Below are 26,724 nucleotides of genomic sequence, written 5' to 3'. Positions count from 1 at the left end.
TGGCTGCCGCAGCGTCTTCCTGCCATCCTCTCCGGCATCCCCAGACCGGCTTGGGCACTGCTTCCTGCCATGCTGTTCAGCTGCCTAAGGGTGCGTGCGCTGCGCGGCCCTGCTTCAAGTACCTTCAGTGGCGCGAACCTCAGGTGCGTCCCCCTGTGATGACGTCATGCATACAGGATACAAATAGCCTACACGATTGCTAGCTTACAATTTAGCAAGGTTGGATCTCCTTCGGATGGGATTTCGCTCTCCGAACCTAGCTACTCTGCCTCCATTTGGATTACTCTATTGGAGTACCTGCTCCTCGGGGGCCTCTCTCTCTTTTCTCTTTCAGGTCGCTGTCTGGAACCGGTACTCGCTCCTCGAGGGCCCATGTTCCTGGACTCGCTACCTGGACTTCACTTCTGCCTGGTAGACACCGCTGCCTACACCATCTGTGAGTTACCATCTATCTCTCTCAGAGCTGTTTCCTGGAACCAGGTACTCGCTCCTCGAGGGCCTGACTTTACTTCAGCTCCTGTGCTCCATACTGAGAGACCGCTGTGTGAGTACACTACCAACGAGGTTCTAATCCTGAACTCTGCATCACTACTCATGATATCAGTTTCTCTCCACTACAGCACAGCCATTGTGGGATCACTGTTCCAGAGCCTGAGGGACTACAAGCCCAGACGGGCTATATTCCAGCTCACTACCGCCACCTCTGGTGGTTCACCATCACTGTCTAATAAAAGATCTAAACTGTGAGTGTGTGTCCTAAGCTGAGCCTGACCTGTGGCCCCTCACGGGACCTTCCCCTGTGGGCGTGGTCATCTGCCACAGAGTCCAGGGGTCCACCCAAAATCCTTACAAACAATAACAGAAGGGAGGGAGGCGGGATGGTAAAGGAGAATTGGAAAGGAGAGATGGAACCTTTTTGAGGGTTGTATGTGGGGAATGGGAATCAGTTGGTAGCCTTTAGGGGTACTGGTAGAGTAGGTTTTGGAGTTTACTTGGGGCTTTAGGCAGGGGGATCCTTTCATGAAATGGGTACACTAAAAATTGTCTTGTTGAATTATCCTGGCAAGAGGCGTCTGTTGTTTCAGGAGACTGAACATTTAAAGGCCTCGGTGATTATTTAAAGTTATAAATAGCCATAATATATATAAGGAGCTCATGTAATTGTGTTTTGAGAAAGAGAGTGAGTGAGTAAGAGAGTGCGAGTGAGAGAGAGACTAGCCACAATACCCTCATACTCGGCAAGTATTTATGCCTTTATATGAGGCCCACCTAGTCACTCGAGATGAGGTTTAGGTATTAGTGTAGGGGTTAGGGGCCACTTTGACACTGAAAGTGAGACGTACGAACAGAACAGTGCTCTCTTGTGAAGATTTGATGACCTTTGGAGTGAGGAAACTCACCCAAAGATGAGATTTGTGCAATGTTCTCTCAACCTAGCTTGATGGACTCTCTACCTGGGTAACATCAAGCTAGGTTGAGAGAACATTGCACAAATCTCATCTTTGGGTGAGTTTCCTCACTCCAAAGGTCATCAAATCTTCACAAGAGAGCACTGTTCTGTTCTTACGTCTCACTTTGAATGTCAAAGTGGCCCTTAACCCCTACACTAATACCTAAACCTCACCTCGAGTGACTAGGTGGGCCTCATATAAAGGCATAAATACTTGCCTACTAGGAGGTTATTGTGGCTAGGTGCTCTCTCTCTCACTCGTGCTCTCTCTCACTCTCATTGTAGGAGGGCTCTGATAGTTAGGCTGGCTCTCCAGGAGCTTAAAAATTGTTATTGCAGTTTGCAATAAACTGCCTATTACCATAAAACACACCCCTTTTCCTATCGCATGCAATATTTAGTGCATTTTGATAAATCCAGGCCTAAGATAAGTGTCTTTGGAATCTGTACTTTCAAAGACTTTTTTCAAAATAAAGAACAAAAAATGTTTAAAAAGACCTATGATTACAAACACTATATGGATATTAGATCACTCAATGTGGTTTAAAAATATAAACCACATATAAGGGAACTTAAGATTCACCCATATTTCATATAAGGTCTCTATAAATGCAAGTATATGAATTCCTTATATATATATGGCAACTTGCAAGTTATGAGGATTTATTTGCCATATTTATTTATTTATTTATTTTGTTTTATATACCGGTTTTATATACCGGCAACCGTTTGCATCGTGCCGGTTTACAGATAACTTACAATCAAAGGATATATAGGCAAGGCCTTTACAAGGAACAGTGTGTAACATAAACGATGTAACAGGGCAGTTAACTAGAAAAATAAGATAAATAAGGGAGGGAGGGCTAGGGGTAGACGAGGCAAGGAGGGGGAGGGTGAATGTGGATACATAAGGATAAACTATGTACAGGGGTACGAGGAACAATTGATATGTACACAAGTTATATACAAAATTGTGTGAGCGCAGAACAACAATAATTGAGGTGGGAAAAAGTGTGCGGTTGTACTAAGTAGCATTTTTTAGGTTTGTAGTTCCTTAGAGGGGGTGGGTGTTGGGTGTAGGTCCTGTGGGAGGGTGTTGGTGTGAGATGGAGGTCGGGTTAGGGTGTTAGTAGGAGATGATGATGATTGTGATTGGGGGTATGCTTGGAGGAAGAGCCAGGTTTTGAGTTTCTTTTTGAAGGTGAGTGTGGAGGTTTCGGTGCGTAGGTCAGGAGGCATGGAGTTCCAAAGGGAAGGGCCTGCGAGGGAGAGGGCCCTATTGGTGGTGGAGATGAGTCTTGTAGATTTTATGGAAGGGGGAATGAGGGTTCCACGGAGAGAGGAGCGGGTGGGTCTTGTGGAGGTGCGAGGGAGGAAAGGTGGGTTTAGCCAGTTGTAATGTTCGTTAGTAATACTTTTGTGGATGAGGGTAAGAGTTTTGTAGATAATTCGTGAGTGGATGGGAAGCCAGTGGAGGTTAATGAGGGTGGGAGTAATGTGGTCTTTCTTATTGGCATTAGTGAGGATGCGTGCAGTAGCGTTTTGAAGGAGTTGTAGAGGTTTGATGTGGGTAGCAGGGAGACCAAGTAGGAGTGCATTACAGTAATCAATTTTTGAAAAAATTATAGATTGAAGTACTGTGCGGAAATCAGAGAAGTAGAGAAGGGGTTTGAGTTTTTTGAGGGTTTGTAGTTTGAAGTAGCAGCTGCTGAGGATAGATTTGATATATGGTTTGAAGGTTAGTTGGTTATCAAGTATAACCCCCAGGTTTCTTGTGTCAGAGAGAAAGTTAGGGGGGTGGAGGGAAAGGGTATGGATGCGTGTTTAGAGGAGATGAGGAGGAGTTCAGTTTTTTGCGGGTTAAGGGCTAGGTGCATGTCAGTGAGGAGTTGGTTTATGGAGGCGAGGATGGTGTTCCATTTTTGGAGAGCAGTGAGTACAGAATTAGTGAAGGGTATGAGGATTTGCACATCATCTGCGTAGATGAAGTGTGTGATACCTAGGTTGGAGAGGAGGTTTGTGAGGGGGAGCATATAAATGTTAAATAGGGTGGAAGAAAGGGAGGATCCTTGGGGGACGCCACAGTCGAGATTAACAGGGGGGGATGTGAAATTGTCAGTGAGGACTGTGTAAGTACGGTTTTGGAGAAAGGACTTTATCCAAGAAAGGGCGGTACCTGTGATTCCTATGCTGATGAGAGTGTTGATGAGGATGTTATGATTTACTGTATCGAAGGCGGCGGAAATATCTAGCATGGCGATGAGGTAGGAGTTACCGGCGTCCATGCCTTTGATGATGGTGTCTGTAAGGGAGAGGAGTAGGGATTCCGTACTGAGGTGTTTACGGAAACCATATTGTGTTGGTAGGAGTATGTTGGATTGTTCTAGGTGGTCAGAGAGGCAGGAGTTAACTAGTTTCTCAATGATTTTGGAGAGGAAAGGGAGATTAGAGATGGGACGGAGGTTAGATAGGTTGGAGGGAACAAGGGAGGGTTTTTTTAGAATGGGTTTGACCACGGCTTGTTTCAGGGAGATAGGGACCAGGCCGTGTTCCAGGGAACAGTTCACGATTTTGGAGAGTGAGGTGGCTATTGTTTTAGGAATAGCGAGTAGAAGTTTAGTAGGGATAGTTTCTGAGGGGTGGGAAGAGGGTCTCATCTTTTTTAAAATGTTTTCTATTTCTAGGGTAGAGGAGGGTTCAAAAGAAGAGAGAAAGGTGGGAATGTGTGGGGTGGGAGAGGTTATAGTATTGGTGTTGGGGGAATTCTTGGTATTAGGGTTAAACTTGGCAGTGATGTTGGATATTTTGTTCTTGAAGAAGAGGGCAATTTCATTGCATCGTGTCTGTGAGGAGGGAACTTGGGGTGTAGACACGTTGGGTTTGGTGAGATTAGAGACTAGGGTAAATAGTGCCTTTGGACTGAATTGGAGGTGGTGAATTTTTTTGGCATAGTATTCTTTTTTAGTTGTTTGAATGGCGTTTCTGTATGCATGCATGAGTTGGTAATAGATGGTTTTTGAGGCAGGAGTGGGATGTTTGCGCCAATGTCTTTCTGCAACTCTAAACTGGATTTTTTGGGTTTTGAGTGTCTGGGTGTACCATGGTTTTTTGGATGATTTGGTTTGTGTAATTGTTTTTCGAATGACTGGCATAACTTGTTAGCGATTTTTTGGGTAGTTTCTGTCCAGGAGGATATAGCACTATCTCTGCTGTCTCCAGGTCAATGTGATTTGGGATGTTGGAGCAAGCCGTAGCAAGTGTGTCTAGGGGGCAGGTTTTACGAAATTGGAAGGATTTAGGCTGAGAGGGAGAGGATGTGGATGGGGTTTGTAGAGAGAGAGTTGTGTTGATGATGGAGTGATCGGACCAGGGGACAGGGAGGCATGTGGGGGAGTGGATGACATTGATGAGTGAGTTAGTGAAGATAAGGTCGAGGGTATGACCGGCTTTGTGGGTTGGGGAGTGGACAAATTGGGTGAGGCCCATTGCGTCTAAGGAAGAGATGAAGGCTTCCCATGGTGGGGATTGGGGAACGGAATCGACATGAAGGTTAAAGTCGCCAAGGAGTATTGTGGGGATGTCGGGAGAGAGGGAGATGGTGAGGAATTCGATGAGGGGGAGGGGTCTTTTTCTAGTAGACCAGGGGGAGTATAGATAATGCAGATTTGTAGAGATTGCGATTTGAAAAAGCCTACTTCGTATTGATTGGGAATATTGCAGGTTTGTGAGGTAAGCTTGAATTCTTTTTTAGCTATGAGGAGTAGGCCCCCTCCTCTTTTCTTTTTGCGGGGGATAGAGAAAATGTCATAGGTTTCAGAAGGCAGTTGGTTAATGAGGGGGGTGTCGCAGGGTTTGAACCAGGTTTCAGTTACAGCAAAAATTTCTGGTTTGGAGTCAGTTAAAATATCATGGAGAAGGTGTGTTTTTTGTTTTAAAGATTGGGCGTTGATGAGTAGAAGAGAAATGAGGAAGATGGTGAGGGCTTGCGAGGTGGGAGATATGGGGATGGAGGTCAGACGCCTTTTTTGGGTGTTGTGGTGGGTGAAAGGGGGGAGGGATAGTTTTGAGGGGTGTCCGAATAGATAGTTGGGGGGACAGAGGTGAGCGTGTGGAGGCATTATTGGGTGGAGGGCTAGTGGTGGTGTATTGGGGAGAAAGACAGATTGTGGGATGCAGGCACAGTAATGTAATTGAAACAGAATAATGCAGTTGAAACAGATTAATGCAGATGCAGAGACCGTAATGGAAATAAACAGATTAATGAACAGATTGGAAATGAACAGATTAATGCAATTTAACAATATTAGTGTACTTGACCGGAGTAATGCAATTGACAACGGGAAACATGCAATTTAAGGATTAAAGCAATTTACCAGAGTGTACTTGACCGGAGTAATGCAATTGACAACGGGAAACATGCAATTTAAGGATTAAAGCAATTTACCAGAGTAGTGCAGTTGAATAGATTAATGCAAATTAACAAAATTAATGCGATTGAACAGAGTAGGTATGCATTTGGATGAGGTGATTTATGATATGCAGATACTGTTAAGTGATTTAACCAAGAAAGTCATGTGAAGGTCATGTGAAGTGTGAAGGGGACACACTTACGTATGATACAGTTGATGTGAGGTCCAGGGTGTTGGATGATTTCTCTGGGGGAGGGCAGAAATTTGCCAACAGTCTATAGCTTGTCTTTAGTGAGCGTGGTTCTCTTGGTGAGGATTCCTGTCTTCACGTTACAGGTGGTGGCTTCTGGCAGGGTGTTCTTGTCTTTAGTGAGATTGCTGGATACAGTATAGGGAGAAACATAGGGTGCTGCGAGGGGTGAGCGAGGGGCGAAACAAAGGGGGGGCCCCTTTGTCGCGCTCCTTTGGTTTGCGACGCTCGGCGCGCGGCGCCGGAGAAGAGGAGGATTTAAAGGCCTCGCAGGCCTCGCCTGATTGGCGGTCGGTGAGCTGGGAGCAGCGACGCTGATAGGCTGGTCCCTGGAGGGACTGGCTGAAGGCGGGCTTTGCCGGAGAGAAGGAGCAGGAAGCCTCGCGGTCGACGGTGTGGACCCTCGAGGGTGAGTGTTAAATTTGTGGCCTTACCCCGGTGGGTCTGCGGCGCCGATCGCGCAGTCCAGCCTCGGTCCGGTCGTCGGGTCCTCGCGGTCACCGGCAGAAGAGGAGGAAGCGCCGGAGAAGAGGAGGATTTAAAGGCCTCGCAGGCCTCGCCTGATTGGCGGTCGGTGAGCTGGGAGCGGCGGCGCTGATAGGCTGGTCCCTGGAGGGACTGGCTGAAGGCGGGCTTTGCTGGAGAGAAGGAGCAGGAAGCCTCGCGGTCGACGGTGTGGACCCCTGAGGGTGAGTGTTAAATTTGTGGCCTTACCCCGGTGGGTCTGCGGCGCCGATCGCACAGTCCAGCCTTGGTCCGGTCGTCGGTTTGTCAGGAGATTCACCTTAGATGACAAAATGAAAGGGTTTGTTTTCCAGATTATTTCCAAACCAATATTTGGCATCCGCTATGGTGCACTATAAATATTGTGGAATGGGAATTCTATTTTTTAAACATCTGACGCTGGATGTGAAAGCAACCTTGAGAGATACCGAGGGTAGATTTGTTGGGGTTAAACTGGTGATATTTAATACTTTATTCACTATGGTAAATATCTATGTCCCTAACACTAGTCAAGGTCCCTTTCTGAATAAGATTTCAGTGCTGGTATCTGGCTGGGCAGAGAGACATCTGATTATTAGAGGAGATTTTAATCTCACGCATTTCCCCTATTTGAATAATTCTAAAAGGGAGGCGACTGGTTCTCGTGTCCCTCAGTTAGCTCTCAGACGCATGTTATCTGACAGGGTACTAGTTGTTATTTGGCATTTAAAATACCTGACATCCCGAAATTATTCTTTGTTTTTCTAAAGTACATAATTCCTGCTCGAGATTAGATTATTTTCTAACAGATAAAACTGTAGTGGACTGTAGGTTGGATGCAGGAATGGGGAACATCATGCGGTCAGATCATGCCCCTATCTGGGTATCCTTTATTGTTTCACACAATGAGGAAGGGAAGAAATTTTGGTTATTGAATGATAGACATTTAGATGATGCCCAGTATGTCAAACAATTGGCAAAAGAGATGAGAGAGTACCTTTTAGATACAGGGGAATGAAGTTTGGCTACTAATTGGGAATATATGAAGGTTGTGATCAGGGAAAATATATTTCTAGGGCTTCCTTTATCAAAAAGGAAAAAGAGAGGGTTCGATTAAAGTTGCATCAAATAACCAAATGGGAATTGTTGCATAAGAAATCTCTGGATTAAAAAATGTGGGCAAAATTGGAACTGGCCAGACAAGAGTTGATGTCCCTGGATTTAGCTAGGATTTCCCACCAATTGGACATATCCAAACAGAACTTTTTTGAATTTGGTAACAAATTGGGTCGTTTATTGGCTAGGAAACTAAAGGAGAGGGCCTCTCAAACTGACATTACTAAAATCAAAGACAGGGATGGGAAATTCCTGTTTGATTCCAAAATTATTGGACAATGTTGTACATAGAAACATAGAAATGACGGCAGAAGAAGACCAAATGGCCCATCCAGTCTGCCCAGCAAGCTTTCACACTTTTTTTCTCTCTCTCTCTCATACTTATCTGTTACTCTTGGCATTTAGTAACCTTTTGGTTCTATTTCCCATCCACTCCCGCAATTAATGTAATCTTTTGGTTCTATTTCCCTTCCACCCCTGCCATTAATGTAGAGAGCGGTGCTGGAACTGCTTCTAAGTGAAGTATCTAGTTTAATTGGTTAGGGGTAGTAACCGCCACAATAAGCAAGCTACTCCCACGCTTATTTGTTTACCTAGACTGTGTAATTCAGTCCTTGTTGGTTGTTGTCTGAATATAAAATCATCTTTTCTTCATTCACCCCTGCCGTTGAAGCAGAGAGCTACACTGGATATGCATTGAAAGTGAAGTATCAGGCTTGTTTGGTTTGAGGTAGTAACCGCCGTAACAAGCAAGCTACTCCCTGCTTTTTGTGAATACAAATCCTTTTATCCACATTTCCTCTTACCGTTGAAGTATAAAGCACTGTTGTAGTCGCATTAACCGTGTTTATGTCTATTGAATAAGGGTATTATCTCTAGGTATTAGCTGTCTTTCCTGCAAGCCACCCTCTCTTTATTCACATCCTCTAGAATTTACTTTACCTAATTCTATGGAGCATTATATTCAAATGAGAATGAGATGGAAGGGGTAGAGATGGATAAATACCGGGAGAGTGTTTCATTACCCTGTTTAAAAGTGGTCTGCTTAATGATGATATCAAGGCTGAGGAAATCCTACAGGTTATTAAGGATTTGAAATTGGGGAAAGCTCCTGGATTGGATGGCTTTATGGCCAAATTGTATAAGACCTTTCAGGCAATTCTGGTGGGCCCAATGGTAACTATGTTTAATTCTCTTTGTGGAGATGGGGGTTCTCCCACCTCACTCGAATATAGCAGGTATTACCATATTAGCCAAAGCAGGGAGAGACACTATGCTATGTGGGTCTTATCACCCTATTTCCCCTATAAACATTGATTTGAAGATTTTAGGTAAGGTGTTGGCTAACAGGTTGGGATTGGTAGCTCCATCACTGATCCATGGGGACCAATGGATCAGTGATTTGTGCCAGGGAGACTGGCCTCAGATAACATTCGTAGAATTCTTAATCTGATGTGATGGGTGAGAAAACAAGACATCTCAGCATCCTTCTGGCTGTAGATGCTGAAAAGGCCTTTGACTGGGTCAACTGGTTCTTTTTGTTCTGGGTTCTGGAGCATGTCCCATTGGGTTCTAAATGTATCACTTGGATAAAGAAACTTTACTCAAGGCCTCGGGTGTGTCTTAAGATAAATAGGGGGTACACGGAAACATTTAAGGTTGGTAGGGGAACTCGCCAGGGTTGCCCATTATCCCCTTTACTTTTTGCATTATCTCTAGAACCATTTGCAGAGCAGATACGCAGACAGGAAGGAATTAGGATACAGATCGGAAAGGATAGTTACAAAATTACCTTATTTGCCGATGACCTTCTGTTTACTTTGGAATTCCCAGATGAGTCTCTTAGGGTCTTATTGGGAGAAATGCATGGTTATAGTTTAGTCTCGAGGTTCAAGGTAAATGAGGATAAATCAGAGATTCTGAATATTTCAGCTCCTATAGATTGTATTCATAGATTGAAATCCGATTTACCTTTCAGATTGGCTAAAGATTGGGTGAAGTACCTCGGGGTGTGTATAGGTCCAGAGGGGGAATGGTTGTTCCAACTGAATTTTGGCATTTTGATGAACAACGTTTACAGCAATTTAGATAAGTGGGAACAGAGGGATTTCTCCTAGTTAGGTAGGATTTCTATTGTGAAAATGAATGTCTTGCCACGATTCTGCTATTTATTTCAGTCACTGCCAATTCATGTTCCAGACCTTTTTTTTGAAGAGGTAGCAGAAAAAATTATTTCGTTTCATTTGGAAACACAGACCCCCAAGGGTGGCAAAGGGGGTGCTCTAGCAATCAAAGCTTGGCGGGGGGGGGGGTGTCAGGGTATGCCAGATTTGGAATGGTACTTTGCGGCTTCCCGATTGAGAGAGATTATTGACTAGCATAGACTGAGTGGAATTAATCCTTGGGTTCCCATGCAACAAGGCTGGGCAGTTAAATTCACTCTTGATATGAGAGTGTGGATGGGCAGAGTTTTAATATTGAAAGATTTATAACTCTGCTCCTGTCTGACCCTCGGTGTTTGGAAAAAATGGAGACAAACTAATAGGCGAACGTGATTTTTGCTTTTGCTGTTTAGGAAAGATTTTCCACTGGGTAATACTTTTGCTTGCCTGTTCCTGCTGGGAGGCTCTGGGGTTAACTAGATTAGAGCAAGCCTGGGGAGGTTAAGACACAATACCCCTGGTGGAAGTCCGGGATAGATGCTCTGTGGGATGTAGAGATGTGTACCCTCTTGTTCAGATGTTGCACTTTATAAACCAATGAAGAGTGGTTTATGATCTTAGAAAGGGAAAGACTCTGAGGGTTTTTGTGATCAGGCAGATAAATTGAGTAGACCAAGTTCTAGGGATGTGAATCGTTTTAGGACGATTAAAATTATCGTCCGATAATTTTAATATCGTCTTAAACCGTTATGGAACACAATACAATACAGATTCTAACGATTTATCGTTATAAATCGTTAGAATCGTGAGCCGGCACACTAAAACCCCCTAAAACCCACCCCCGACCCTTTAAATTAAATCCCCCACCCTCCCGAACCCCCCCCCCAATAACTTAAATAACCTGCGGGTCCAGCGGCGGTCCGGAACGGCAGCGGTCCGGAACGGGCTCCTGCTCCTGAATCTTGTCGTCTTCAGCCGGCGCCATTTTCCAAAATGGCGCCGAAAAATGGCGGCGGCCATAGACGAAAAAGATTGGACGGCAGGAGGTCCTTCCGGACCCCCGCTGGACTTTTGGCAAGTCTCGTGGGGGTCAGGAGGCCCCCCACAAGCTGGCCAAAAGTTCCTGGAGGTCCAGCGGGGGTCAGGGAGCGATTTCCCGCCGCGAATCGTTTTCGTACGGAAAATGGCGCCGGCAGGAGATCGACTGCAGGAGGTCGTTCAGCGAGGGTTCCGGCGCCTTGCTGAACGACCTCCTGCAGTCGATCTCCTGCCGGCGCCATTTTCCGTACGAAAACGATTCGCGGCGGGAAATCGCTCCCTGACCCCCGCTGGACCTCCAGGAACTTTTGGCCAGCTTGTGGGGGGCCTCCTGACCCCCACGAGACTTGCCAAAAGTCCAGCGGGGGTCCGGAAGGACCTCCTGCCGTCCAATCTTTTTCGTCTATGGCCGCCGCCATTTTTCGGCGCCATTTTGGAAAATGGCGCCGGCTGAAGACGACAAGATTCAGGAGCAGGAGCCCGTTCCGGACCGCCGCTGGACCCGCAGGTTATTTAAGTTATTTGGGGGGGGGTTCGGGAGGGTGGGGGATTTAATTTAAAGGGTCGGGGGTGGGTTTTAGGGGGTTTTAATGTGCCGGTTTTTCGATTTTTCGATTTTTAACAATTTTTCACGATATTTTACCCCCCCAAACGGCAACAATACGATTCCCTCCCCCTCCCAGCCGAAATCGATCGTTAAGACGATCGAGGACACGATTCACATCCCTAAAATCTATAGCTTGCTGAATGCAGTTCTGACGATCAAACCTGCCCATATTAGAGCTTGGGAAAGGGATTTGGGTACTCTATTAGAGGAAGTAGAGTGGGACCAGTGTTTTCTGGCCATAAAGAAGAATTCCATTTCCTCGGCTTTAATGGAAAATGGGTACAAGATGCTCTACAGATGAAATTTAACACCGGATGAGTTGCATAGGATGTTCCCAGGGGTTTAGGAAATGCATTAGAGGGAATGTGGTCCTAGGGGGACTTTTTTTCATCTATAGTAGGAATATCCCGAAGTAAAGAAGTTGTGGGGTGAGATCATTTAATTTTTCTCATTGATCATGGGAGCAATGGTGATGTGTGATCTAAAACTGTTTCTGCTTGGTATTTCAGATCAATCATTACATGAGTTAGAATATAAGTTATTCATACTGGTGCTGTTAGCCATTAAATGTGAATTAGCTTGTAAGTGGCTTCACAAAGGGGCACCTAGCCTGTCATCAATTAAGGGTAGGCTGCATAGAGTGTATTACCTACAGAAGCTAATAGCTATCAAAAATGGTTTCTTGAACAGATTTGGGCACCCTACTTTAAGTGGCTAGAACCCAGCCAAGAAGATGAGTCTTAATGTGTTCTTATTTCTATATATTTTCTTTTCTTTTTTTCTACCTACCACTTCCTCTACTTTTACCTCCTTAATATTCACTTTACTTCTAAGTGGAATTTATATGGTGGTTATGTTTTGTTTTCCTTACTATAATCTTTTTGTAATGCACCAGTAGGTATCTCCTGTTTGATATTAAAGTAAAGGCCTTAGAGCAGAGCTTTCCAAAGTGTGTGTCGGGACACATTAGTGTGTCGCCTGTAGTGTGGAGGTGTGTCGCCCAGTCCACAGGGCCGGCGGAAGCAGGGAACTATAGCAGGAAGATCGGCGGGCAGTGGTGGAGCTTACATCACCACGACCCGAAGAAAAGGGTCATGTTCACTCCTCCTCCTTCCTGCCTGTGCAGCCCTGGAAGAAAAACGTTGCCGGAGCCGCGTGAGCAGGAAGGAGGAGGAGCATCTGCTGCGTACAGAAGAAGAGCAGCATTAATGGGCCGTTGCGGATCCCACGTCGCGACGGCCCGAGAAGAGGAGGAAACCCGATAGCAGGGCCACTGCGGATCCCACGTCGCGGCAGCCCTAGAAGAGGAGGAAACCCGATAGCAGGGCCGCTGCAGATCCCATGTCACGGCCAGGGAAGATCAGGGCCTCTGAAGAGCCCATCCTTCGGCAACCCGTGCAGAGGGACAGCATGTGCCAGTGAGAGCCTGTGCTTGAGCAAGAGAGCATGTAGGAGTGAGAGAGCCTGTGTGTGTGAGAGTGAGACAGCATGTGCACGAGAGAGACAGTATGTATGTATGTATGAGAGAGAGGCATGTGAGAGTGAGAGCTGTGGATGTGTGAGATTGCATGTGAGTGAGAGCCTGTGTGTGTGAGAATGTGTGAGATAGCATGTGAGAATGAGAACCTGATTGTGTGTTTGAGGGAAGACAGATGGAGAGAAAAGAAATAGAAAAAAAGACCCTGTAAAAGGAATTGGCAAAAAAACAAGAAAGGAAAGCTGGAAAAAAAAAGCCTGTGACCAACCGATTAGAAAACTAAGATCAGACAGCAAAGGTAAAAAAAAAAAATTACTTTTTAGTGATTGGCACATGTAATCTTTGGGAATGTGCAAGAGTAGCACTTTCTCTATGCCGATCTCACAATGTACGAGATCAGCATGGAGGAAGTGGAAGCCTGCAAATATTTATTATGAGATAGGTTGTGTTGTGAAACATTTTATTTATGTATTTAAGGAAACATACATAAATTGTTGAAATACATTTTGTTCGTTTAACCTTTAACTTCTGGTTTGCTGGTAGACAATTACTGTGTCACGAAATTATGTTTGTCTAAAAAGTGTGTCACCAACATGAAAAGTTTGGAAAGCTCTGCCTTAGAGGGACTTTATGTAGGATATATTGTTTGAGGGAGCCTTTGTCATTCAGTCTGTGGGCGGGTGTGGAGGGACTTGAAGAAGAAGTTATGTATTGGCTTAAATGTAATAGTGACCTTGCTTAGAGATGTCTTGTTAGCTCTAGATTTATTGCTTGCATGTTTTGTAGTCTCGGCTTGAGACTACCTCTGAACAGACATACTGTGTATTTGTTACTTATGTTGATATTGGTTAACAAAAATGTAAAGGGAAAAAAAAAGTGTGCATTGGGTGCCGAGTGATTTTCTGCATTGGGGGTAGTAGCTAATAGCCTCATCCACGTGGAATTTACATGTCAGCTACGCAGTTGTTTGGTCACGCATTTTGGATGCGCTAATCCCCTTATTGCATCAGGTGTTAGTCTAGAGTGTCCAAAACGCATATCCAACTGCTCGTTAACCTGTGTGCTAGGATGGGTGCCCTTTATTGCCTTGGCCCCTCAAAGATAGCTAACAGTTCCATCAGGTAAGTTCCCTTCAGGAACACTTTTTGAAAGTCTGAGGTTCAAACACCATCTTTAAGGAAGGCAAAAAGCCCCAGTGACATTCGTGCATAATTCGTATTTCCAACACTGTGCTAGAATATGTGTTCATGCATACTTAAGCTTTTTAAAAAGTTTTCCATCCTTATTTTAAATGAATCTTGCTTTTCTCCAGTCACTTGGGAAGCCAGATTTAAGTTCCAGGTAAAAAAAATAAGTGCAAAAAGTTTGCCAGTGGGTTGACTTGTACAGTTTAGAAATGTCAGGATCTTTTTCTCAAAGATTTAATTTTGTGCTGCTTCTGGCAGGAAAAAAAAACCAAACTCCACAGAAAATATTTTGTAAGCAAAAGGCTTGTGTTCATGTGAGCCCCCAGCAAACTTTTCAGGAGGGGGTTGGATGGAAGGCGAGGACATATAACAAAAAGAAATAGAAATGTATGAAAAAAAAGTAATTGAAACAGAAAAACTATTGATCATTAAAATTCATCTCACCCATGAGTTCCCATGCTTGTGCTAAAAGCCCTATGGAGTGTATTTTTTCTTGATTTTTTTTTATATTCGTGATTTAATTCTTAACAATCATGGCATCACTGTTTTAACTCAAGGTCTCTTTTTATTTTGTTTTGTTTATGTTTTGTCTGTGAGTGTGTGTCTGTCTTGACTAGATTGTAAGCTCTAAGGAGCAGGGACCCTGTACAGCACTACATACACCTGGTAGTGCTGCACATGATTATTAATAATAATAATAATAATAATAATAATAATAATAATCTATTGGGTACTGGTGCTTTAAGCAGAGACAGATTTAGTCACAGCTCTCCAGTGTACCTCCGTCATCACCTGAGTAATCAGCTCGAGACAGGATTCTGGAGCCTCTGTCTGATTTGTTTTTGGTTTTTTTTACTTGGCTTGATGCAGATGGTTTGTTTTGTGCACTTTTTTCTTTTACTTTCCTGAAGCTGCAGGAGTTGTATCCTTGAACCACAGGTGTGCAACATTAAAATGGCGCAAAGGACACTCCCTTACAGGCTCTTTTTTTTTTTTTTTTTTTTAAGCAAAAACTTAAATATGACATAGAGTGGTTAGGAAGAGAAACACAATCCCACGCTTTCTGAGTAAATACCTGTGGATACCAGTAACAGGGAATTGGTTTGCTAGAAAGTTGAAGGATGTTGGATTTATCCCATCTTTTTTTTTTTTTTTGCTATCAGAAACATCCTTACTAACTCCAGTCTTAAGAGTTAAGGTCTATAGGCCGAAAAACGAAACCAAGTCACGGTGTGGAAATAACACTAACACATTGAGCCCCATGGCAGCGAAGAACGCCACCAGAAATATGCTCATCACAGAGAGTCAAGAATGCTGCACACTTATGTTGTGTACACTGGCGGTGCAGCTAGATCAGGGGCTATGAAAACTGACATGTACCAAGCAGCTATCTGTAACTGCTCCAAAAAATGGGCATTTTGGGAGGGGGAGCTTGGGCCAGAGGAAGTAAACTGTGCAAGTATACTGTCTTTACAAACCTTGCCCGCAGATCAAGCAGGGCCAGGATCGGGGGGGAGGGCACTTTTGTACCTGCATAATTTGTGCCACGTTTTCAAAGGGACTCTATAAAATTTGCCCCTAGAATGATTCTTGTTAAGAAATAGCCCCCTCCGATGTGGCAAAAGAGTGTCTTATCTGTGCTCAGCTTCCCAGGCTGTTTGCTGAGCAGAATTAGCTGGATATGGCAGCAACTTTCAGAGTGCAGCCTCCAGCCTAACCTACAGGCCAATACAGTAAAAAAACACGGGACAGCAGGCGAGCACCCGCTCTCCCAGCACATGCACAGGACACTCCCCTGTGCGCGCGATACAGTAAATAAATTTATTTAAATTAGGCCCGGCAGTAAAAAGAGGTGCTAGGGACGTGCTAGCGCCTTTTTTCGAACAGGAGCAGGCAGCTGTCAGCGGGTTTGACAGCCGACGCTCAATTTTTCTGGTGTCGGTTCTCGAGCCCCCTGACAGCCACGGGTTCAGAAACCGGACGCCAGCAAAATTGAGCGTCCGGTTTTCAACTCGCGAGCCGCAGGCCTATTTCAAAATTTATTTTTTTTTTTACTTTTTTAAACATTTGGGACCTCCGACTTAATATCGCCATGTTATTAAGTCGAAGGGTGCACAGAAAAGCAGTTTTTACTGCTTTTCTGTGCACTTTCCCGGTGCCCAGAGAAATTAGCGCCTACCTTTGGGTAGGCGCTAATTTCTGAAAGTAAAATGTGCGGCTTGGCTGCACATTTTGCTTACTGAATTGCGCGGGAATACCTAATAGGGCCATCAACATGCATTTGCATGTTGCGGGCGCTATTAGGTTTGGGGGGGGGGGGTTTGGACTCATGTTTTGGACACGCTATTACCCCTTACTGAATAAGGGGTAAAGCTAGCGCGTCCAAAACGTGCGTCCAAATGCCGGCTAGCAGTGCGCTAACAGTGCGCTCCGACGGCCTGCTAGTGAAGGAATGTTTAGGAGAAATCTCTAGCAGTCGATCAAAAAGGAGACTGGCCTTTAGTTTTGTAGTTTCATCCCGCAGATAGTAAGAGTCTTGAGCAGCTTCAGAAAGTAAATCTTTTAAATTCCGTTTAGCAGCCAACCAATGGCAGTCATTTTCTGTCCCCTCACCTGGCACAAGGACAGTACCCTTCATTTTCAGATTTTGGGCCCTATGTCGTAAGCATTTTCACACACACACACTGGGGAAAATCCTATACATTGGTCCCTTTTATTGACAGCAGCAACGCAAGTTAAAAAAAAAAAAAGTATTTTTCTTTTTATTACCTAGAGATGCTGCCTGTACCGAGTTTTAGCTTGTGTCGCTTTCTAAAATCAAAAAGTAAAATGTGTTCAAAGACAATCACCAAAGTGGATGGGCAGACACTTTTCTAAAGGTTAGTAGATGCAGGCTTTTCGGGAAAAGGTCCTTCTACCACTGCTAACCCTTAACCAGTACTCGCCAATACAGCAAATGGCTGTAACCTCAGGTGCATACAACTGAATTCAATTGAATTAACATAATTATCTCTAACCCTTACTTTAGGGTTTTAGTCTACACACAAACACATTTATTTTTCTTTGGGGCTGTTCCAGCTACCACTGCTCCTGCCCCCAACTGTGAGACGCTGAGACAAACTAGGTAGGACAAGGCACTGGGGGGAAGGAGAGGTTGTGGGGGATAGAGACATTAATCTGTTCTGGGCCTAAACCTTTCTGTTGGCACTGAAGCAGATTGTTCCTTCAGCAGTGCTGGTCTCAGGCAGCTGGGAGGCAGGAAGTGGGTATCTCCCCATCCCAAAGTCAACCCCTCCTAGAGACTGTACTATATTGTCTTTCCCTTCTAAAGTTGTGTAACTCACAACCCAAGCCCCACTCTCAGTATTACATTGAAATATATTCACTGTTATTTATTTATTTATTTATTTATTTAATTAAATTCTTTTAATATACCGATGCTCAAGAGCAGGCCTTATCGTACCAGTTTATCCAGAAAATACCATCGTAAATAACAGCCTTTCATGGTAAGTGGCAGTTAATGGTTCCTACGTGCAGAGCTGGTGCAAGAATATTTGGCATCCTAGGCGAACCATCAGTCATTCACCCCCTCCCCCAACTTAACTACTGGCAGCAGCTCCAGCACAGTGCTCCCTCCTACTGGCGGCAGTGGCTCCAGCACAGTGCTCCGTCCTACTGGTGGCAGTGGCTGCAGCACAGTGCTCCATCCTACTAGCAGCAGTGGCTTCAGCACAGTGCTCTCTCCTATTGGCGGCAGTGGCTCCAGCACAGTGCTCCCTCCTACTAGCAGCAGTGGCTCCAGCACAGTGCTCCGTCCTACTAGCAGCAGTGGCTCCAGCACAGTGCTCCTTCCTACTGGCGGCAGTGGCTTCAGCACAATGCTCCCTCATACTAATGGCAGTGGCTCCAGCACAGTGCTCCCTCCTATTGGCGGCAGTGGTTCCAGCACAGTGCTCCGTCCTACTAGCAGCAGTGGCTCCAGCACAGTGCTCCTTCCTACTGGTGGCAGTGGCTTCAGTACAATGCTCCCTCATACTGATGGCAGTGGCTCCAGCACAGTGCTCCCTCCTATTGGTGGCAGTGGCTCCAGCACAGTGCTCCATCCTACTAGCAGCAGTGGCTCCAGCACAGTGCTCCTTCCTACTGGCAGCAGTGGCTTCAGTACAATGTTCCCTCATACTGGCGGCAGTGGCTCCAGCACAGTGCTCCCTCCTACTGCCGGCAGTGGCTTCAGTACAATGCTCCCTCATACTGGTGGCAGTGGCTCCAGCACAGTGCTCCCTCCTATTGGCGGCAGTGGCTCCAGCACAGTGCTCCGTCCTACTAGCAATAGTGGCTCCAGCACAGTGCTCCTTCCTACTGCCGGCAGTGGCTTCAGTACAATGCTCCCTCATACTGATGGCAGTGGCTCCAGCACAGTGCTCCCTCCTATTGGCGGCAGTGACTCCAGCACAGTGCTCCCTCATACTGATGGCAGTGGCTCCAGCACAGTGCTCCCTTCTTTGTTGGCATTGGCTTTGGTACAGCACCACCCTGGACCTCATGCTGGTACGATTTTGCCTCCCCCAAAATCTTGACATGTTAGGCAACTGTCCAGTTTGCCTAATGGAAGTACCAGCCCTTCCCAAGTGGAGTACGACCAGCAGTCATAGTAACATTTTCATTTGTTTTAACGTCTACTGGATGTTGTGGAAAATGCTGTGCCATGCCCTTGAAGGAAAAGAGAATGGGGAGGATAACTAATTATACGAAAAGGAACGTTATTAAAGCTTTGAAGAAGGTCCTATTGCATCAGCCACTTAATATAATCCTCTAGTTCATTTCTATGGGGGCATTCTGACTTAATTGATTCAGAAATCGACCAAGCTCCAATGCTCCACTTCCCCTGGGGATATAGCGCTGTTCCCTACAAAACAGTAAAATCACTTTGAAATTAAAAATTGTTTTCTGCCTAAAGTGGAGCTTTCTTGCAGGTGTGTGCTATGTGGCTATCCTTCACCCTTCTGATAAGGTTATGAGAGAACTGTAGCAGATGGCAGATGGGGCAGTTGCCTGTGGCCCAAACAAGGGAAAGGGTAAACAGTTACATAAGTGATAAGTGACATAGCACTTGGGAAAGTATGAGGTCCCATGGCTGGGGTACTGCCCAGAACCCAAGGCACCCTTAATTCATCCCTGAGCAAATGACTGCAGCAGTCTGAGAGGCCCAGTTGGGGCTTCTGAGTGCAAACAGAGTTTTCTCGGTGTTGATTGTCTCTGTTTGGGGTACATAATGCAACATTATGGTGTGAAAGGGAGGGGCACTTTAATTCCATCCTGGATCCACAATGTGATAAGCATTAACATAAAACAATGTTTTCTCTTTCAGTCTTCTAACATTTCAGAGCAACAATGTTTAATGTAAGAGTGTTTTCATGTAACAAGTTATTTAACTTGCTTTATTGCCATTCCTCCTCTCAGACTCTTACTCAGTGCTCTCACTGGAGTTAGAGGCCTCCCTTGAACCAAGGGGTCCAGAATAAATGGTGCAATTGCCTCACAATTCATGGGTTTTATGTTAAACTTAAATTAAGTTAAACAGTTTGCTGGATGGCATCGTGGTATAATGGAGCCCCTACCCCCACCCACAGCTTTGTTTCTCATGCATCACTACATCTAACAGCAGCTGGCCAGATGTTACTTCTCATTCCCCTGCATCCTCCGGAACATTTTTATTGCTGCAAGTTCAAATGCAGGTGTGAGAAAAAAAAAAGTTGCTACTGACTGCTTTCTGCCAGGCCCTGGGGTGTAAACTTTCACTGGATCATTGTTCACTTTTTGGGGGGGGGGCAAATAATACATAGTACTAACATAGTCACTGATGGCAGATAAAGCCCATCTAATCAGTGCAGGCATGTTTCTTTCTGGTTTTACTACCACTACTCTTCTCATCATTTCTATAATTGCTACCAGACAAAAGACGATAAGAAGTGCCATGGCTGCTCAGTGCAAGATTACTTGGCACCCTAGCTGAACTTTCAGTCATGCACCCCCACTCCTCCCCGCTTACCTACTGGTAGCAGCTCCAGCTCAGCGCTCCCTCCTATCGGCAGTAGTGGCTCCAGCACAACGCTCCCTTCATTGGCGGAACTGGCTCTGGCACAGCACCTCTCTTGGCCTCACCTTGGCAGGATTTTGCTGCCCCCCGCCCAAAATTTATGAAGCTCTAGATGACTACTGGGTTGGCCTAATGGAAGCACCATTCATCGGGTCAAAAATGTACTGAAGCCCAGCAGCCTGTCTCCGATGGCAGCTAAACCAGGTTACCTGGAACTTAAGTAGCCGGCGGATCCCAAAGGCTTGATCCATTCCTTGGACTAGGCGGTGCTGTACAGAAGAGATAGCTCCTGTGGAGATTTTACTGTTTTGCATCTGAACACTTAAACTAGTATCAGCTCCTTTATCTTAGCCTTTACCTGACCTCTCACTTGTTCCAACCACTGACCTCTATAGCTGATCCAAGCATGCTTATTAATGTGAGCATTATAACCATGGCTGCTCCCTGCAGGTTACCACAGTCTTCTTGGAAGCCTGCTGTCCCACTGCTACTAGGGTTGCAATGAAAAATGGCTGCAGCTCGGAACCAGCTCTGAGACCTGGAGCCAGAGTGGAGCTGGTCACTTTTTTTTTTTTTAAAGCTTCAGTGCTGGAGTGGATATGGAGCTGGGATTGCTAGAGCTGGAGCACAGCAGGAATCAGAATGGAGCAGGGCTCTGGGGCATGGAGCTGTTCCACTCTCTGCTACATTACTGAAAGTAACAAAATACAGAATGTAATTCATTTATAGTAAGAGTAGAACAATCAGACCTCAGTCCAATTATAGCTGATTAGCAAATGGAGCTCTGAGCTTGCTCTAGAATGGGACACAGACAACTGGAGCACTTTCTATCTGTAACAAAAGCAAAGACTTTTACATAGAACATACATATTTCCTTTATATGTTGCAAAATTCAGCTTTCCTATTCCTTTATGTTGGAGGAGATGTGGGTTGGTGGCGTCATACATTTACAGGTGGTGGGATTGTCCTTTGGTTCAGGAGTGTTGGGTTGCAGTTGGAGGGAATATACAATCGATCACAGGTTTACCCTTTCCTCTATCTAGTCATCTTTATTTACTGGGCAGATGGGGTTTGTCATATTTTCCCATTAAACAGAAACGTTTAATGTCCCATCTGCTTCATGCTGCTGGATTATCCATCGCTTTTCACTGGAAGTCCAAGCCACGCTTAGAAGACTGCAGTGGCCGATACAGCAGTGATGGAGAAAATAACTTTTACTTTGCGAGACAGACCAGAAATGTATGACTAAATTTGGGAACCATATTGGACCTGGATAAGACAAAAATGTGTTGTTTGATGTTTTAGTTAACAGTTTGCATAGGGACAGATTTTTACCTTGTACTGAAACTTGTAGTTTGAGGCACCTGTTTATGCTTCTGTGAACTCGGTTTTTCTTTGTTCTGTGTGCGATTAAAAAAACCCAAAACAAAACCACCTCATTCCATTTATCTGGGAAAGAACATTTTTATTATTTTAATCTTTTTGATGCCTTCCTTTTCTTGGTTCTCGAGTTCATTTTATTATCTCAGTCTGTTTGAATTCCTAAGCATGTGCAGGGCTTGGGAAGGAGTCAGTGGTTGGGAGACAAAAAAAAATGGAAGCAAACCTTTGTTTAGGAAGTTTGTTTTAGTATGCAATTAAGATCATAGAAATGAGGTTTCTGTGTCAGTGTTATGGGAGTCTCTGTTTAGTGGACCCTTGGGCCAACCTGCTGGAGACTGGGAAAGGTGGTCACTGTCTCTAGTATATGGCAGGCTGGGAGGCAGATGCTCAGGCAGGACGTAGAGGTGCTCTTCACCCTGGAAGCTGGTACTCCCCCGGGAGCTCCTATGGGCTCCTATGGGCTCCTATGCCCATAGGAGCCCATAGGAGGAAGCTGGGAATTAGGCGGGAGGAGCCCATAGGAGCCCAACCGCTGGGAATTAGGCGGGTAGTGGATCAGGACAGGTAACTGGAACCAGACTAGGACAGTAGCATTACTGTAACTGGGCTCAGGTTCTGGAACCAGGCAGGAATTGTAGCAAGACTCGGGTACTGGAACCAGGCAGGAACTGTAGCAGGATTCGGGTACTGGAACCAGGCAGGAACTGTAGCAGGCAGGCAGGAACCAAGCAGGTACAGTAGCAGGCAAGCAGGAACCAAACAGGTACTGAAGCAGGTAAGCAGGAACCAAGCAGGTACTGTAGCAGGCAGGCAGGAACCAGGCAGATACTGTAGCAGGAACGGAGCGACGAAGCAAAGTGAGTCACTCCGGGGCACAGCGTAACAGGAAACCGGGAGGCAAACCCGTTGCAAGGCAAAGACTGGATGACCACGGCCGGCTTATCAAGGCCGCGGCGTCTGACATCAGGAGTTGGGAGGAGTCAGCACTGGCGGGAAACGGCCTAGAAAAGCGCCTAGGAGCCAGGCGTCCATGGGAGACCTCACAGCGGTGCAGCCCCAGTGGGGACGCCTCCAACCAGGCCGCCAACCAGACCTCTGGAAGCAGGAGCAGGTCCGGGAGTCCGGAGGTAAGGGCCTGGCCGCGATGCTCGCGGACAGAACCGCAACAGTAGTTAATTGTTTAAAAGAAATATATCCCTTTCCCAGCCCTATTCATTATGTCACAGTTGCTGACTTGTTAGCTATAGAAATAAAACAATTCAGATTTAACAGCTTTTACTATCATCTTTTTTTTCGCTCCAATGAATAATTATCTTGGAATATTTATTTATTATCCAGTAACATCCGTTAGAAAACATTACTAAGCTTATTACAGTATCATACTTTTTTTTTTTTTAAACATTTGTTCCCGTGGCTCTGGCCCTCGAGCCCGGATTAAGCATCCAGATCTGGTGGCAACAGAAACATGTTAGGGCGCTGCGCCGGCATTAATCCTCTCTTTGGTGCCTGCGGCCACGCCTCCTTTCCACTCATTGCGGAAGCGATGCGCCAGAGAAGTTGACAGCAAGCTGGAGCGTTCCACGAGCTGAATCGGTGACTCGTGCGATTACAAACAACAAAGAAGGGATTTCTGGCGAGCTTCTCCTGTGAAGATTACATACACGTGCCGAGTGCCCTGAGCCTGCTTCTGCTCATCAATGGGATCGTGCGGCATTTGTTGCAGATCGAGCGACACAGTGCAAATGATGCAATGAGTTGACTTGGTAGTTGCAAAGCTAATATTTCTTTGTTGTTGGTGTTGTCCTCTCGAATTTCTTCTCCTCGTTTGAGCTTTCAGCTTACTGAAAAAGTGGCGAGTTTAAATTTGGGCGACCACCCCAGGCCCCGCTGCACCCTGGGGGCTTCAGGCAGACAGGCCCGTAAAAGCGGCAGCCTTGTCTCTGTCCACCGGCATAAACAATGCAGCGTTTTTTTTTTGCCTCCTCGGCCGGCAGCAACTGAGGTCGGTGCAGGGCGCTGTTCTCCTAACCACAGGAGGAATTAAAAAAAAAAAAAAAAGCACGAGTTGGAGGGAAGGGGGACTGGGCGGCCTGATTTGCCCCCAAGTCCCGCACCCCTCTGGGGGTCAGCTCTTCATTCATAACTACCTGGGGAGGGGGGCCCTATTGTTCTGCCTTCTGTTCACTGCAGGGAAGATGCTCGGGTCTGGGTCTGCAGTGCATGAACGCGCTAAGTCCAGCTGGTAGATATACATGCGGAGGATTAAATGGAGTTCGCCCTCTGTGAGGAGTCTTCCGCAGGCAGCATCTGCAGCCCCAGGTATCTGGCGTGGAGCAGTGGATGGCAATTACCCTCCAGCCTGCGTGATACCCACCCCAACCTGTTTCATGTATTAACACATTCCATGCGGATGAATGCCATGAAACAATTGTGCCATGCAGAAGGAAGAGCCATTACCTTTTCGCCTTCTAGTTAAGTCAAATCACTAGTTCAGTGGTGTCTACAGCCCTCTAATGGGCAAATCTGTTAGTGCACTGAGACACGAGCAAGAATGAAGCGTCAAAAAGGCAGGGCATGAGGTTCTTTTTCTGCCTACTCCTTTGGACTTTTGGAACCAGTCTCTAGTGGATCGTAGCACCAGGAGCCTTTCTTTCTGTCTAACGAAGTATCAACAAATATACATAAAATGATAGGTGAAAATGCCCTTTCGTGGATGAGTTTCATGCTACGCTTTCACAACATGAGCTTTAAGATCACACTAGAGGGCTCTGCTGGAGGCAGGCATGGTTCATTGAGACGCAAGAGAGAACCTGTTACATCGCAGGCCCGGTTCCATTCAACTCCTCGCCTATAGATATTCGGTTTGCAACTTGCATTAAAGACATGTCAGTTAGGCATAGCCTTTACATGGAACCAAGATAAAATACGTGATATATGATAGCGTTTAAGAAATTAGCTGGATAAATAGGTTAACTGAAAGATAAATTTATAACTAATATTCTATGTACAATATATACAGCGGGGAAAAGAACGACAAGGTGATTTTCAAAATGGGGAAGAGGAGGGAGGGGTAGGGGTTTAAGCAGAAGATAGGGAGAAGGTTAATATTACGCTGAGGGGAATTGGAGGTGTTATTGGAAGAAGTGGGAGAAGATTACATTCAAGTTATAAAGAGTACAGGGGGAAGTGTATAAGCTTGGACATCTACAGTATCGATGAAGTTTCAGGGAAAAGTAATCATGGGGAGAGGGTAAAAGCATAATGGGGAAAACTAAAACACATTATTCACATTGGAGAGTGGTATTAGAGGGGAAGGCCTGTAGAAATAGCCACGTTTTTAGGATTTTTTTTAACTTGGGGGTAGAGGTTTCTGTACGCAAATCTGGAGGCATGGAGTTCCAAAGAGTGGGGCCAGCCAGGGAGAAGGCCCTCTTGGTGGTGGAGGTAAGTTTGGTAGATTTGATCGATGGAAGGCGGAGCATTCCTTGATGGAAGGAACGGGCTGGTCGTGTGGAGGTGCGTATCATGAGAGGGGGATTGAGCCAGTGAAAGTTTTCATGTACGATACTTTTATGAATGAGGGATAGGGATTTGTATAGGATTCGTGATTTAATTGGTAGCCAGTGTAACTCCATGAGAGTTGGGGTACTATGGTCTCTTTTTCTGGAATTTGTGAGGATTCGAGCTGAGGCGTTCTGAAGGAGTTGTAATGGTTTGGTGTAGGTAGGCCAAGAAGGAGGGCATTACAGTAGTCTAACTTTGAAAAAATAATAGACTGTAGAACAGTGCGAAAGTCAGTGAAGTATAGCAGAGGTCGTAGTTTTTTTATTGTTTGCCATTTGAAGTAGCAGTCACTGAGGATGGATTTGATGAAAGGTTTAAGAGTAAGCTGATTGTCAATCAGGACACCCAGGTTTCGCATGTGGGTAGGGAAGGTAGTGGAGGAAAAGGATGGGGGAATGGAGGGTAATGGACGTTGAGAGGAGATGATATACTCACTAAATAATGATTTAGTGTATAATGATATATTTAGTATATATATATATTTAGTGTATAATGATATATTCACTAAATAATGATTTTAATGTGTTTTTACCCCACCTTTACAAAAACCTCTTTTGAACACAGCCAAGACCATATCACATAGAGCACAGTACAGATATGGGCAGAATACGGAAGGAATTGAGAGTGCATTCGACTCTGCCCCTGTAGCTTACAAAACACCAGAGAAAAGGATCTAAGTATCTAGTAGGGAACAACTCTCCAGACTCTTGCCAGGTTGAGGAGGTTTCCTAAAGCTTTAGCCCAGACCTTCAAAGAACCTTTGCAGAGATGTTATATCCCATCCCACGAAAACTTTATTTGCATAACAGCCTACCCTGTAACCAAGACTGGGTGGTAGAACAGGCTCCAGCGCTGCACAGCAGAATATAACATTTCTAAAATGGACAGAATGGGAAGAAAAAGTAAGGCCAGATTTCAACAATGAGCAAAGAGACTTTGGGGGCACAGGAAAACTCAACAAAACACTTAATAGCTTTTCTCTCACACCCTGTTTATCTATGTCTCCTCTTTGTGAGTGTATACATACATACATATAAAAGCCTTATTGAGCAGTTCCATGTCCACATAAAAGAAATGTCACCCAACACTTACATGGTGAATATGAATGCCTAGAAACACAAGGAATGGAGGAAAGCCCAGTGGTTATGGTTAGAGCAGCCAGCTATGAACCAGGGAAACTGGGGTTCAAATCCCACTGCTGCTCCTTGTGACCTTGGGCAAATCATTTTACCCATTGCCTCAGGTACAAACCTAGACATAGATTCATCAAAATGCTTTAAATACAGCAGATATAGTGCCAGTGTTACGATTCCTCCTGTAGCTGGAGCCACAGGAGGCCTCTCACCTTTCTCTGGAGGCTGCTCCGAAGCTGGGGCCTCGCCTGAACTGGCTTTCCGGATTTTGCTCCATGGCCTGGGAGGCCTTCGATGTCATCAGGGCCTGCCTGAGGCCTGCTCCAGTCTCAGCTTGGACTTTCTGGTTTGGGCCCCGTCCGTCTCTC

Source organism: Rhinatrema bivittatum, chromosome 8 (assembly GCF_901001135.1).
Source record: "Rhinatrema bivittatum chromosome 8, aRhiBiv1.1, whole genome shotgun sequence".
Lineage (NCBI taxonomy): Eukaryota > Metazoa > Chordata > Amphibia > Gymnophiona > Rhinatrematidae > Rhinatrema > Rhinatrema bivittatum.
The sequence above is the reverse complement of the archived record's forward strand: the minus strand, read 5'-3'. Positions refer to the sequence as shown.